The sequence below is a fragment of the Lathyrus oleraceus genome, chromosome 1 (genome assembly GCF_024323335.1).
Source record: "Lathyrus oleraceus cultivar Zhongwan6 chromosome 1, CAAS_Psat_ZW6_1.0, whole genome shotgun sequence".
Lineage (NCBI taxonomy): Eukaryota > Viridiplantae > Streptophyta > Magnoliopsida > Fabales > Fabaceae > Lathyrus > Lathyrus oleraceus.
In genome coordinates, this window is record NC_066579.1 from 355,086,986 (window position 1) to 355,103,962 (window position 16,977).

The following is a 16,977-nucleotide window of genomic DNA, read 5'->3' on the forward strand; positions in this document are numbered from 1 at the left end:
ACATTGAGGGTTGTAGAGCTTTTAAGCATGTTGCCCAAGATCTTGTTGTGTCAGTCATGTGGAGAAGAGTTCCTTCATTCTGAACTCCCACACTTTCTATTGGTTGAAGCTCTCCCAGGCCAGGGATAAGAGCTATGAGGTCATACCCTCATTCCTATTTCATCTGCTTCACCCTAATTCTCAATGTTAGGGTTAAGAGCTAACCACACCCCTTTCCAGTTGGCTTGTTTGTCGAGGTTGATTTGACCCCTTGACTAAAGCCCAACCTTGTGTGAGCCAATTGTTTGCATATAATGTGTGATACTTGTGCTTGTGATTGCTTATGTGCTGTTTAGGACAGCTTGCTTCCTGTGCAAGTTAGGATTAGAGACCTCAACATAGGGATCATATGCATGACAACTTCTAGGCTCGAGTCGTAGTCTCCCTAGTAGCTTGTTATCTCCCTAGTCTCTGGTTAGGATAGAAGTTCTTTCCCTGTTAAGGGGAACTACGTCGCCCTGATCCTCATACCAGATGAGGTACGTAGGCAGGAGATGAGCAGATCTCTTCGGGCGCCCTTTTTCTTTTTCAACCCCCTTTGTGTTGTGTGGAGTCTGACGTAAGTCCAGTGATTGGCAGTCGGTTTCCTGCGTTTGTTTGTTCTTTGGGTGGAGTCTAACGTAAGTCCAGCGATTGGCAGTCGGTTTCCTGTGTCTTGTTTGTTGGTTCGGAGTCTGATGTAAGTCCAGCGATTGGCAGTCGGTTTCCTGGGTGTGTTTGTTTGTTTGGAGTCTGAAGTAAGTCCAGCGATTGGCAGTCGGTTTCCTGTTTGTGGTTTGTTTGGCGTGTGTTAGCCGAGCTACGAGTGCTCTGATTCTTTCTCTGGTTAGAGAAGATACGTATGCATAGGATGCGACATCCTAGCGAACACATTCCCATGTCCCTGAACTACGTCGACTCTGATGTTTGTGTCTGACAAACTACGTAGGCCCAGGATGCGATATCCTGCCGAGTCCTCTTCTTCCGTCTTTCATCTGTGTTTGATTCCAGCGTGTGTACAGTGTTTGAGCAGTCTTTTAGCAACCTTTCCTCTATTCTCTCTGAGCGTGGATCCCGTCGAGTACGACGAATGCGTAGGGGTGCTAATACCTTCCCTTCGCATAACCGACTCCCGATCCTTGCAATCTCTGGTCGCAAGACCATTTGCTTTCCAGGTTTACTTCGAGCGTTTCCTTTCCCTCCTTCGGGATAAATAACGCACGGTGGCGGCTCTGTGTCTTTCTCCCGCCGGTTTTTCGCGTAATACGACAGCTGGCGACTCTGCTGGGGACTATAGAGAAGTTGACCTCCTGCTGGTCCATCTTCCCTAAGCGAGTCAATCCTAGCGCTCTTTAGGATAGTTGCGATTGCTTTTACTGCTTTATTTATTGCATTTATGATTATGATGTGATTGTATATACTTGCATATATGTTTGCATGCATCAATTATCATTGTGCTGGCTGTGTCTCTGCTTCTCTGAGGGGTGGGAATCACAAGAGGTAAAAAGCCCAATACCCAGGCTATGAGTGAACTTTAGGACACCTAGGAATAGAGTGATTCACGGGAAGCGGGTGGTATAGCGCCACTTAGCGGAACATGATATCATGAGCAGTTCAGATCCTGATGGGGTATTATCATTGCATACATCTGGTGTGTATATGATGATATTCTTGAAAGGGTTGCTTATCCTGCGTTTCTCTTATCCTTACCCTGGCCTAGATGACACCTGTGAGTGGGGAGGGATTGAATCATTTGCAGGTACAGATGATGACTATGGTTCAGATGGACCTATGGATATCTATCTCTGACACGCCGGAATTCTGTCCGTGATATCTATCAGCGGGTTCCGTTTATTTCGGATCCCCGGGTTGAATTTGAGGATACTTGTTCAGAGGATCTGGTTGTCATCCGTTCAGTGGATTTCTTGTGATGATAGTGATATATCCCCCAGTTTCGTTTATTTCGGAACTTCCCAAGTTGGATTTATGGTTACTCGGGCCCTCAAATGATTGTGATCAGTTCAGAGACCGGTCCAGTACAGTTGATCCTCAGTTGACTTGGGAGATGGCACAGTGACTTGCATTCATGCATTTGCATCATTCCCATTTCGCATCCATCTGCATTTAACCCATGTCTATCCGTACTCAGGGTCCATTTTTTGATTGAGATTCTGGTTGAGAGACATCCTGATGTCAGAATGTTATTGTTAAATTATTATCCGTCTCAAGGAATCCAGAATCAAAGGACAAAATATTCCTCATACAGATAGACATTGCATGTGTGAGTCATATTAACCTGTTTGCTGTTTTGTAGGTGTCAGTATCTAACTGGTGCGCATAGCTATTCCGTTCAGATATCTCAGACTGATGGATCCACCCAACACCGACATTCTCGAATTGAAAGAGATGATGAGAGAGCTGTTCAAAGTCGTGCAGGGGCTCGCCTTGGGGCAGAAAGCAATTGCTGAGAGGTTGGAGAGGATTGAAAGCTGGATGATAAAGGAGAAAGTTCAAGGAAAGGCTCCGTCATCCGTAGTAAAGAAGCCCTCTGGCAATGGTCAGCTCAAGAAGGAGGTTGAATCAGGTGGTGTGCAGGCCAAAAAAGAACGCGGTAAGGATCGTTACCACCCTTATGCTGCCACTGTAACCACTCCTGTTGGTAACCCACCTGTACAACAGCAACAACCGCCACGTCAACAGAAAGCACAAAAAGCTAAGGGCCAAGTGAAGAAGGAGACGACGGACTGTCAGTTTGATAAGCCACCCGTGACTTATACCCTTCTGTTCAAGAGGTTGAGGGATCTTGGGTTAGTTCGGCCGAAGATATTGGTTCCTGTAGAATTGCATCGGAGGCCTGCAAACTACGATGAGAATGCCGAGTGTGAGTTCCATTCTGGAGCACCCGGACATAACATTGAGGGTTGTAGAGCTTTTAAGCATGTTGCCCAAGATCTTGTTGTGTCAGTCATGTGGAGAAGAGTTCCTTCATTTTGAACTCCCACACTTTCTATTGGTTGAAGCTCTCCCAGGCCAGGGATAAGAGCTATGAGGTCATACCCTCATTCCCATTTCATCTGCTTCACCCTAATTCTCAATGTTAGGGTTAAGAGCTAACCACACCCCTTTCCAGTTGGCTTGTTTGTCGAGGTTGATTTGACCCCTTGACTAAAGCCCAACCTTGTGTGAGCCAATTGTTTGCATATAGTGTGTGATACTTGTGCTTGTGATTGCTTATGTGCTGTTTAGGACAGCTTGCTTCCTGTGCAAGTTAGGATTATAGACCTCAACATAGGGATCATATGCATGACAACTTCTAGGCTCGAGTCGTAGTCTCCCTAGTAGCTTGTTATCTCCCTAGTCTCTGGTTAGGATAGAAGTTCTTTCCCTGTTAAGGGGAACTATGTCGCCCTGATCCTCATACCAGATGAGGTACGTAGGCAGGAGATGAGCAGATCTCTTCGGGCGCCCTTTTTCTTTTTCAACCCCCTTTGTGTTGTGTGGAGTCTGACGTAAGTCCAGTGATTGGCAGTCAGTTTCCTGCGTTTGTTTGTTCTTTGGGTGGAGTCTGACGTAAGTCCAGCGATTGGCAGTCGGTTTCCTGTGTCTTGTTTGTTGGTTCGGAGTCTGATGTAAGTCCAGCGATTGGCAGTCGGTTTCCTGGGTGTGTTTGTTTGTTTGGAGTCTGACGTAAGTCCAACGATTGGCAGTCGGTTTTCTGTTTGTGTTTTGTTTGGCGTGTGTTAGCCGAGCTACGAGTGCTCTGATTCTTTCTCTGGTTAGAGAAGATACATATGCATAGGATGGGACATCCTAGCGAGCACATTCCCATGTCCCTGAACTACGTCGACTCTGATGTTTGTGTCTGACAAACTACGTAGGCCCAGGATGCGATATCCTGCCGAGTCCTCTTCTTCTGTCTTTCATCTGTGTTTGATTCCAGCGTGTGTGCAGTGTTTGAGCAGTCTTTTAGCAACCTTTCCTCTATTCTCTCTGAGCGTGGATCCCGTCGAGTACGACGGATGCGCAGGGGTGCTAATACCTTCCCTTCGCATAACCGACTCCCGATCCTTGCAATCTCTGGTCGCAAGACCATTTGCTTTCCAGGTTTACTTCGAGCGTTTCCTTTCCCTCCTTCGGGATAAATAACACACGGTGGCGGCTCTGTGTCCTTCTCTCGCCGGTTTTTCGCATAATGCGACACAAGGGTTTATTTATTTGATTATGAAATTAGGTAATGTAACGGGTATACAAAGTAACCAACAGAAAAGTAAAGGGGTGTCATTGTAAGGTAGCCTAAGAGAAAGCCTTGTGTGTGCAAAAGTGACCTAAGATAAACAAAGGATAATGGTATTACAAATATTCCCCCCTAGGGTGGTGCCATGATGTTATTCTTACAGCAGGTATGCAAGTTATAGATGAAATCCAAAGTTAACAAAGTATGGAAAGGTCCTCCAAGCAAAGGTCCTAAGATGAGATCCTCTAAGTCCAAGTTGATGACAAGTGGAATGAATCTTTTTGGTCTTATCATTTTATCATGTTTTTGTTATTTTTAATGTATGATGACAATAAAGATAAATGACAATAATAAACATGCATGATGGGCTTATACAATGAATATGATGAGTACTTTAATATAAATTACAAAGTAACAACATAAAAGTAAATAGCAAAGTAACAATGACAATATTACAATAACAATGGTTAGTCATAATCAAATTTAGTAAAGTTTAAGTGTGGTTAGTATTATGTTCAAGTTTAACACTTGAGGATTATCTATCCTTAGGTCAAAAGATTCAAAATATGGCGCATCAGGGGATAACTTATCACTGATGCAAAATATTGAAGATGATCAAATCAACTTTCAATAGATTTTTAACAAGGAAAGTTATGCAAACCCCAAGTCCATCTATCAATATCTTGACAAAAGGAAGACTATATCAACTCAGGGGTTAAAGGTTAAATGATTTGATTAAATGATTTAAGTTAGACAAGTCATAAATATCAATGTATAATATGAACAAGTTAACAAATGGTTAGTGGGTTAGTATAATAATGGGGACAAAATGAACCAAATGGAATGACAAGTTAAGATATGGATAAACAAAGCTTTATCTATATGTCAAATGATCCAAGTTTGGTTGATATATAGGTAACCTATCGATGCCCCAAAGTATCATGAATGATGTATTGATCATCCATTAATAGGTTTGAACTAAAGAAGGTTCAATTAACCATAATCAATCCAAAATCATGACAACATAGACTTCATTATATACTAATCTTCAAGACCTCATAAGGCAATAAAAAATTACTCAAATGAAATGAAATAAAGCATAATAAAATAGTAGAGACAAAAATAACATGAGTTTATGTTAGGAATATTTTTAGAAAATAAAATATGAGCGGGATAAAAAATACAATGAAATAGAAACTAAATGGGATAAAAAATAAATAACACAAAGGAATACGTGAAAAAAAAAGAGAACAAATGCATGCACTAGGGGTTTAATCCTTGAACTTGGGGTCATGGGGGATCAACCCCCTCATCTGTAACGGTAAGTTCATGATCATCAAGCTATGGATAAGCTTAAAATCAATAAAACCAGAGTCGCCACCGCGCTTTTATTGTTTCCAAAGGAAAAGGGAAAAGTACGAATGAAAGCCAAAGATAAGAAGTTTTCAAATAAAAACTAATAAAATGTCAGAGATTATAGGTAAGGGGGTTGGTTACACAGAGGGAAGGTGTTAGCACCCAAAGTGTCCTAGGTACTTCTAGGGAGCCCTTTTTTTTATGTGTGCATGGGTTTTTGGTATAAAAGATGTTTGATAAAAATAGAGTGTGGGGATGAGAAAAGAATTCATTGATTATATTTTGTGTTTGACAAGACTTTCAGACTTGTGCCTACGTACCAACATAAAAATGAGGGATCAAAACCTCGCAGTTTGTGGTAAAAATGTCAAATAAGTTGGTGAATCGCTTTTAATAAAAGTTTAATAAGAAAAGGCATAAAGGGCCAACAGTTTGAATGGAGTTGTTAGTTCTTTTTGTCTTTTGAAATTTTAAGTCAATATGATTAAGTTTATTTACAAATTTGATTTAAGAAAGAGTTTGAAAACTCAATGGCACAAGGCCAAATTTTCTAATCATCAAAACAAAGTCTAAGTTAGAAATCACAAGCAAAGAAGTTTTTAAAAAGGGGGGAGAGATTTTGAAATTTAAGAAGTGGGAGGAGATGAAGAGGCTATCCTAAGCAAAAATTTAAGGGGGAGGGACCAATCTCAGTCACACTTATATTGATTCATTTGACACAAGGTCATTGATGAACCAATTAGTCTTTAGACATTAGAGATTTCATTAATCAAATGAGGGAATGGGGAAGAATAGGGATGAAGATGAAGATGGAAGGGAAGATAGAAACACAAATTGATCATGGGAGGAATTTCATCAAATCAAAACCATCCATTTATTTTGGGAGATGAAATATACATTTCATCAATCCCCTAAATCCAATGGTTTTGATCTAACAAAAGTCAAATCAACCTTTACCAAGGCCCAAACAGAAAGTCAAACATCACAAGACCATAAGAATGGATCAACAATATTTTTAAACATTTAATCAATTAAAAATCCATTTAAAAATGAATTAAAATACATTTTAACTTGGTCAAAACCTAAATCCCTTCAAAACACCAAATAAATGGCCAAGGGATTTATCCCAGGTCAAACAAGGTCAAAGGACCTTAGACAAAAAAATTCACTATTTTTAAAAAGCCAGAAGTATTTTTAAACAATTAAAAATATGCACAAAAACATTTAATTCATGAAAAATATCAAAGTTAATCAAAAAAATAATTTTAATTCAGAATATGGAAGAGGAAAATATTTAAAGATTCTTGGTGAAAGTCCCGTATTTCTTGGATTAAAAATGAAATTTCTATGAATTAAGTAAAATAGGAGCAATTAAAAGAAAATCAGAAATTAAAATAAAAAGTAAAAAAACAAGGGCCATCAGACCTCCCTCATTAATTGAGGTGATAGATCTGATGGCCACGCGCGTGCTATCTACCATGGTCTTTAGTCAAAGCGTGGGAACTATGGTAATGCAAACCAAAGGATGAGATTAGATCCTTGGACCAAGATCAGATGGATGAGAGGAAGCCAACTCACCACCGGAGCCCTAACTCCGGTCATCTTTTCCGGTGGACCTCACCGGACTGGTCCACCCTCAACTCAATGAAAAATGAAAAATAAGGACACTATTTCAAAGGAAAAATGTTCAGAAGCTCAAATCTGACATCAATTTTCTCCAATTCCAAGTATATTGAAAGATACATGGATTTGAATATTGAGTATCATGAACTGAGTTGCTTCGATTTGACCTCAAATCAACTTAATCTTGTTCCCTATATTGGTAGGACTTCAACCAACCAAAAACCAAAGAGAATGGTGGAGAATTGAGAGAGAATCGAAGAGAGAAAATTTCTGAAAAAATCACCTTTGAGGAGCTTGAATCTTGCTTGATCTTACTTCCAATTGGCCTTGGCTTGACTTCAGAAGCTTGCATGAAGTGAATTAGATCAAATAAGGGCTTGGATTCTTGGAATTTCAACTTCAAAACAGAAGTGAAATTGAAACTCGATTTTCAATTGAAAACTTTCAAGTTTATCCTCTAATGGTGAATGGAAGGTTGCATGAACAAAGCTTGGGCAAGGTGTCCCTAATTCTGAGCATGAGGCAATGTATTTATAGGTTAGGAAATTGATTTCCACACAATTCCATTCAAGTGCCAAAAATAGCAATTCTCACTTACATGGATGCATGGGTGTGTGATAGGTCCATGAAGTGATGTCAAAAGGTCCAAAGTTGATCATGAGTGATGCTGAAAGTGTGACATGAAGCCATGCATTTGAAATTGAAAAGTGATCATGAGATTCATGCAAATGGAACCTTGCAGAAAAGCCACGCGCAAGTCATTCAAACCTTGGACAAACGAAGTGATTTTTGACATTTTGTAAAGGTGATATCAAGGGGAACAACTTTCATGTTGAGCACTTTTTCATTTGAAGCTTGGATCATGATGAATTTTGAGGTGGAAGTTTGGAAAATCAAACATAATTGAATATTTTTTAAGTATTAAGTCAAATGTTCACTTCTTCCGCCTTGAATAACTTTTGCCATGGGCTTCAAATGGAAAATGTTCCTTCATCAAAGTTGTAGAAATTTCAAACCTATTAAATTTGGTTACAAATTAGACCTCATTTGGATTTGGCATGAAGGATTTATGTATTTTAGAAGTTGAGGAAAATTGCTTGTTCAATGGTAATGGCCCAAAATGACCTATAATGTTTCCTTTTGGAACATGCCCTTTCAAGTTGAATTATAAGTTTATCAAAGAATAAAAGTTGTAGAGGACATATTGAAATTGATCATGAAACTTGGATGGACTTAATATCATAAAAATTGAGCAAGTTATAGTCCTTGGAAGTTGACCTCCTAACTAGGGCACAGACAAAATGACCTATAATCTTTCACCATAAAAAATGACTTTGCAAGCAAAACTAGATCTTGAACTCGACATGAAAGTTGTTTGTAATGTCATTATGAGTAACGTTTCTCTTGGAATAATTTTCATATGACAAAAAATGTAGAAGATAGGGTCTAGGGAACCCCAGTTTTGACCAGTTGACTTTCTCTGGTCAACCACCATGAACCAACTTGCAAACTTGAAGTTATCTTGATCTTTTGGCCTCATGGAGTATCATATATGCATAAGATGATGTATAATGAAGTATACCTTGAAATATTTGATCAAATGTTGAAGAAACTTGCTAAGGAAGTCACATAAGATACCTAGATGAATTAGGGTTTCCAAGGCAACCTAGCTTCAAACTCTTGATGAATTCTTGATCAAAATGATAAATGAAGATCATGGGGACCCATATATGAAGTCTAGGACCAATTTGAATCATCTATTGATTGATATCATTGCATTGAGGATCTCAAACCCTATATGTGAGCTTGATGAGGCATTAGCAGATGCACACACTACCTACAAAAGAAACAAAGCTATACATAGACATATTTTTGGTATTTTGGTTAGTAAATAATGAAAAATAAACTATGATACAATCAAATATGCTTGGTTATCTCTCCAAATGAAAACCCAATGAATGAGGGGGGAGGATGCCAAGGTGTGATCCCAAATCCAATGCAAATGATGAGATAGCATGAGGGATCTTAGGGTCAAAATTGGGGTCTTACAGCTGCCCCTATTTAAGGACATTCTAACTAAGGATGTGAATGTTAAAATATTCGTATCAACTCAGTAGAATGGCCTTAAATAACAACATCTAGAAACAAATTTTGGCTCCTAAGAGACCTCATGATGCATATGATATGAATGTTAAGATAATCTTTGTGGGGAATATATTGCCACAAAGGAAAAGAATTCGGAGATACCGAAAATCCACAGGAGCATAGTGCATTCCATAAGGAAAGCTCACCGAGGAGACAATGACTCTAGGGGACAAAAGGCTATGCGTAGGCCAGGCTACGACTTGAAAACTACTGGAGACACGAGGGGTTTTCCATGAAAATAACTCAATGGAAGGACTCGACTTGGGGAACCAGGAAAATCTGTAGGGGAAATGGGTACATCAGAACAAAGTTGAAATACTCGAATCAAACAGGAAAAGGAGATTCCAATGAGGAAATACGCACTCAAACTCAATTGGGGAAGAATGAACTTCAACACAGGAGTACTAGAGATATATTATCTATTATCGGTTACTGGGTAAAAAGATAATATACTCTGATAGAGGAACATCCGTTACTGGTTAGGGTAAACATATCAAGGATGCTCGCTGAGGAGAAAGAGGTGTATTCATTACCTGTTACTGGATAAGAATAACCTACTGGGGAGAGAAATCAAATAGGATTTACAAATACCGGTTACTGGGCAAAATACCAAAGAGAGAGTATCCGTCACTGGTTAAAGTGAACATATCAAGGATAAACTCAAATGAAGAATATCCATCATCGGTTAGGATGAACATATCAAGGATAGACCACCATGGCCAAGAGAAATAATATTCATTACCGGTTAGGGTAAACATATCAAGGATAGACTACCATGGGGAAGTAGGAATTATATCTATCAATTATTGGATAGAATACGAAAGAGAGAATATCTGTCACCGGTTAGGATGAACATATCAAGGATAGACCCGGCAGGGGAAAGTAGGAATTACAACTACCGATTACTGGGTAGAATACTGAAAGAGGGAGAAAATCCGTCACCGGTTAAGGTGAAAATATCAAGGATAAACTCTCTGGGGGACAAAATAGGGATTATAACTACCTTTTTACCAGGTATAAAACCAAAGAAGGGAGAATATCCGTCACCGGTTAAGATGAACATATATAGGATAGACTACCTGGGGAGACGTGAAAATGAATCTGATGGGAAAACCACATAAGTAGATTACATTTTACCGGGTATTGGGAAAAAGTAAGGTACTCAAAAATCGAAAGAATATTACCAGTTACTAGATAATAAACTCTCAGGGGAACAAAATATCTATCTAGGTTAAAACTAGAAAGAAACGATCGAACAAAGACTCAACCCAAAGAGGATCTAACTCAAGGGGAGTGGTTCCATCCAGATAATTAATTAGGGAGGAAACTGAAATAATAATCATCCACAAGGAAATAACTCGGTAGGGAAGTGAGAAGGGCTAAACTCTTTCTGCTTAAGGGGATGGCACTTTACAATTGAAGGAGGACAAACACACCGAATCTGCATGGGGAGATAATATCCCTAAGGCAGGGGATCTAAAGGAAAAATCAATGTGATAAGGTGCACAATAAAATATCTGATGTTGTGCTTTATGCATGAATATGCATGTATGATTATGATTATGCTTCCAAAACAATACAACGGATACAAATAGAAAAGATTTGAATCACTTCTACAATACTCGGCTAATCTCAACAGGATGGAAACACCAACTGAAGAAGATGCTGGAGTTGAAACAAAATCATCTAGCTCTGCATAAATCAGCTTTGGCTGGGAAAATTATGGAGAACATTATTCCAAACAATCATTGCAAACTCTGAGGGGAGAGAGCACTGCTGAAGGATGACTAATCAAATATACCTAGGGTAGAGAAAGGATCTGTTAAGGATCCAAACTATCAACACTGCAGGGAATTTTAAGTCAACACCATACCAAATGGAAGACAACCTTGCAGGGGACAAAAACCAAATACTACTCCATATCCAATACTACCGGGAATTAGGGATCTTCATATCAGAAGATGAACTCCGCCGGGGAATATAAGAGGTAAAACTATGCATGAGGATTTAAATAGGGATGTGTAGCGGTAAATTCATGACCATCAAGCTATGGATAAGCTTAACGTAAATGAAACCTGAGTCGCCACCGCACTTTTATTGTTTCCAAAGAAAAAGGGAAAAGTACGAACAAAACCCAAAGACAAGAAGTTTTTAAATCAAAACTAATAAAATGGCAGAGATTACAGGTAAGGGGGTTGGTTACACAGATGGAAGGTGTTAGCACCCAAAGTGTCCTAGGTACTCCTAGGGAGCCCTTTTTTATGCGTGTATGTGTTTTTGGTATAAAAGATGTTTGAAACAAATAGAGTGTGGGGATGAGAAAAGAATTTATTAATTGTATTTTTGTGTTTGACAAGTCCTTCGGACTTGTGCCTACGTATCAACATAAAAATGAGAGATCCAAACCTCGTAGTTCGTGGTAACAATTTCAAAATGAGTGGATTGATTTTAATCAAAATTTAAGTGAAGAAAGGCACAAAAGGCCCAAAAGTTCGAATGAGTATTAGTTCTTTTTTGTCTTTTGAAATTTTAAGTCAATATGGTTAAGTTTATTTACATGTTTGATTTATGAAAAGAGTTAAAAAATGCAATGGCATAAGGCCAAAGTTTCTAACTTGCAATAAAGTCCAAGTTTTGAAATCACAAGCAAAGAAAGTTTTTGAAAAAGGGGAGAAATTTTGAAATTTAAGAAGTGGGAGAAGATGAAGAGGCTATCCTAAGCATAAAATTAAAAGTTAAGAGTTGAAAAGATCTGACCAATGGGATGCAATCCAACAGACAAGAATGTCATATAGAAAACCCACTTTCCCTTTGGACTTTGAATCAAGCAATAGTCAGCAAGTGTAAGACCCCAATTTTGGCCCTAAGATCCCTCATGCAATTCCATCATAAGCATAATAATTGGGATCATACCTTGGCATCCTCCTTACCTCTCTTTCATTGGGTTTGTTTTGGGAGAGATCACCAAGCACTTTGTGATTATATCATACTTGTATTTTATCATTTCACTAACCAAAATATGTCTTTGTATTTGCCTAACTCTTTTGTAGGTAGGGCATGATCTCATTGATTCATCAAGATCACATCTAGGGTTTCAGACCCTCATGAACAAAGAGCACAACCAAGAATTGATTCAATAATGGTTATGAACTTAGCAAGTTGGTTGATGGTGGTTGGCCAGATGGATTCATCTGATCAAAACTGGGTCTCCCTAGACCCTATCTCCTACAATTTTCACCATATGAAAATGATTCCACGAGTAAACTTACTCTAAATGACATTTCAAACAACTTTCATGTTGAGACCTAGAGCTAGTTTTTCTTGGAAAATCATTTTCTATGTTGAAACATTATAGGTGATTTTGTCTAAACCCTAATTTGAAAGTCAACTTTCCAAGGCCATAACTTGCTCATTTTTTATCAGATGAAAGATTTACAAGTTTCACAATAAAATTCAATGTGTCTACTTTAACTTTTATATTTAGAGTGGGAGCTAATTCAACTTTTTTGAGCATGTGATATGAGGTTACATTATAGGTCACTTTTGACCTATACCATTAATTAAGTGATTTTTCCAAACTTCAAAAATGCATAACTCTATCATTTCAAATCCAAATGACATGAAATTGGTTACCATTTTTAAGGTCTTTGAGAGAGATACAACTTTGATGAAGACAGTTTTCTCATTTGACATTTGAGGTCGGGTAAAAAACTTTGATATGTCAAAAATTTCCAAACTTCCAGCTCAAATTTCTCCAAGTTCCAAGCTCCAAATGAAAAAGTGTTGAACATCAAACTTGTTCCTCTTGATCTCACCTTTCCAAAGAGCTCAAATTCATTCATTTTGGACTTGAAATGCATAGGTTGCGCATGGCTTAAACAAACTGATATCATTTGGCATGGATCAATCTTCAAGCATCAATGTTAAGTTGCCTTGCAATCTAAGCTTACTTTAAACCATCTGATATGCAATTTTGGACCTCAAGCTATCATTTCATGGGCCATGCGCACCCATGCAACATTGCATCATCATTTTCCAATTTTGGAAAGTAAAAGTGAGTGTGCAATTATCAACCAATTTAGCTATAAATAGAGCTTCAATTGCTCAGAATTCAGAACACCATTGCGCCAGCTTTGATCCCCCAATGAAAACCCTCACTTCTCAAAGGATAAGCCTGATAAATTCTCTTGAATTTGAGCTTGAATCTCCACTATTTTAGAATTCAATTCTCCAGGAATCCATTGCTTCTAAACCATTCAATCCTCTTCCTGCAAGCAAGTTGAGTGAGTCTAAGCACAAGCACAGTCAATTTTAAAATATTTTTCTCTTTCATATTCTGAAATAAAATAATGCTTTTAAACCAATGTAGGAAAGAAGATTGAGTTGCTTTGAGGCCAAATCGAAGCAACTCAGTTTATGTACCTCAAATTTCAATTCCACATATCTCTCAATATATTTGGAATTGAAATGAATGGAGGTCAAATTCGAGCTTAGTGCCATTTTTTTTCAAGATCATGTCCTTGTTTTTCTTTTTGTGATGGTTCATCTTGACCAGTCCGGTGAGGTTCACCCGAGAAGATGACCAGAGCTCTGGCTCCGGCGATGACTTGACTTGCATCTGAACCACATGATCCTCCTCTCACGTTTTAATCCTGAGCGTTGGTGTTGATTACCACATTTTCCACGCAGTTGACTCACGTTTATGTGGAACACGCGCTTTGGATCATCAGATCTGCCACCTCAATTAATGAGGGATATCTGATGGTCCACGTAATTTAGAATTTCTGAATTTTTGTTTTAATTGCATTTTCTTCAATAATTCATATTAAATTCAATATTGATCCAAAAAATATGGGACTTTCACCAAAAATTTTAAAATATTTTTCTCTTTCATATTCTGAATTAAAATTATTTTTTGGATCATTATTAATATTTTTTATAAATTGATTGATTTTTCATTTGTTTTTAATTGTTTAAAAATATTTTTAAGTGTCCAAAAATTATGAATTTTTTTCTCCAAGGTCCTTTGACCTTGTTTGACCTATGATAAATTTCATGGTCATTTCTTTGGTGTTTTGATGAGATTTTAGGAATTGGACAAAACATATTTGATTTTAATGCATTATTTTATTATTTTTAATTGAATAAATGCCAATTAAAGTTTGTTGACCATTTGTATTGACTTCTTTGAGTTTACTATTTGTTGTTGGGCCTTGGTCAAGGTTGATTTGACTTTGTCAAGTTAATATCATTGAATTTAGGGGATTGATGAAATGTACATTTCATCTCCCAAAATGAATGAATGATATTAATTTGGTAAAAGTCCTCCTTTGACCAATTTGTAATCTCATTCATCCCTTTCCCTCTTCATCTAATTCCCCTTCTTCATCCATTCATTTCCATTTGGCCTATGACATCTCAAAGTCCTAATGCTAGTTGATTGAAAAACTGACATGAGTATGGATGAGATTAGGCCACACCTTTTGCATATTTTTTGTGTGTGGTATGTTTCATGAGCATAATTCATAATACTATGTCTCCAACATGCATTAACACCAAAAGTTTATTACCCGGCCTCAAATAATTGTGACTTCTACGTAAGTCCAATTACGATTGCTTAACATAACGCTAAATTTGTGACATAAAAGGCATAAGCATTCTAGTTAGTGAGATTGTAAGTCTCCCCTCTTTCATGGTATTTTGTGGAAACTTGACCTTCTTTCCTTCCTTTGGAAGATGTTTTGGTTCAAGGATCCATGCTTGTGATAAGTGGGTTGAGTGTTCTCCAAAGAATGTCTTGAAATGAAAAGCAAAACTAAACTAACTTCTAACTTACTAACCATTAGCTTTTAATTTCAAGCTTTTACTTTAATGCAATTTACTTTTAGCATTTTATTTCATTTGCCATTATACATATCATTCTAATTGTTAATATTAATGTAATTTTCATTTTGTCCATTTGGACCATATTGTGTGATATATTTTGTTGGTGTTATTTTATTTGTTTGTGTGGTCTTTGACTATTAATGCACATAATAATAACAAAAACCCTAAAAAAACTTTTGAGTGGACTGTTGGCTTGATATTGAGCAAAATGGACTTAGAATCTAGGCAACCTACCTAAGCTAATGGACTTGGCCAATACCAATTTGTTGAAGAACCAAGTGCTTGCAATTTGAACTTCATCTGATACATCTTTGAAGATCTCTCTAAGATTCATCTGCAACATGATCATTATGAACCTGTTATTTTGAACCTGTGACTAGTGGAATTCATCTGTTACATGGGCTATTTTGAAGAAGATCATGGAATGGATAAGCTTGGATGAGGCCATATTTATTTGATTCCTTGCTCTTCAAGATGATATAATTGTGCATTTGTGTGTTGTTTGATTCTAAAAAGTCCAAGGGAATTCTGGGTTTCTAATGACATACTTGTCTATTGGATTGCTACCCATTTGGTCAGATCTTTTCAACTCTAAACTTTTAATTTTTGTATATAGGGTAGTCTCTTCATCTTCTTCCCATTTCTTTAATTTCAAAATCTCTCCCTCCATTTTTAAAAATCTTCTTTGTGTGAGCTACTTTTGTTCTAAACTTTGACCACTTTTGCAAAAAAGATAGAAACTTTGTCCTTATGCCATTGTATTTTTAAACTTCTTTTTCTTAAATCAAACTTGTAAATAAACTTAACTATGCTTGACTTAAACTTTCAAAAAAGCCAAAAAGAACTAACTCATTTAAATCATTTTAGGCCTTTGTGCCTTTCAAACTTAAATTTTGTTAAAATCAACACACTCATTTTGAAATTTGTAGCACGAACTACGAGGTTTTGATCCCTCATTTTTATGTTGGTACGTAGGCACAAGACCGAAGGTCTTGTCAAACACAAAAATATAATTAATGAATTCTTTTCTCATCCCCGCATTCTATTTGCTTGTAAACATCATTTTATACCAAATACATATGCACACAAAAAGGGCTCCCTAGGAGTACCTAGGACACTTTGGGTGCTAACACCTTCCCTCTGTGTAACCAACCCCCTTACCTGTGATCTCTGACTTTTATTAGTTTTTATTTGAAAACTTCTTACTTTTTGGGTTTTGTTCGTACTTTTTTCCTTTTCCCTTGGAAACAATAAAAGCGCGGCGACGACTCTTGTTAATTGATCTCTAGCTTGTCAATAGCTTGATGATCATGAATTTCCCGCTACAGAAATTAAGTGGCGACTCTGTTGGGGAGTAGTCTCTAGTGGGTTTAGCCTACTTTTTGTGTGAATATATTTGTATATATGTGATGTTTATATATATATATATATATATATATATATATATATATATATATATATATATATATATATATATATATATATATATATATATATATATATATATATATATATATATATATATATATATATATATATATATATATATATATATATATATATATATATATATATATGTGTGTGTGTGTGTGTGTGTGTGATATAATCTGCTTGTTGTGCTTGGTAATCTCTGAGTGGTGAGATAAGTTCTAACCCGAACTTGAGTGCAATTAAGATAGGAGGATGGTATAGTCATGTTTGACTTGTGTGGAGTA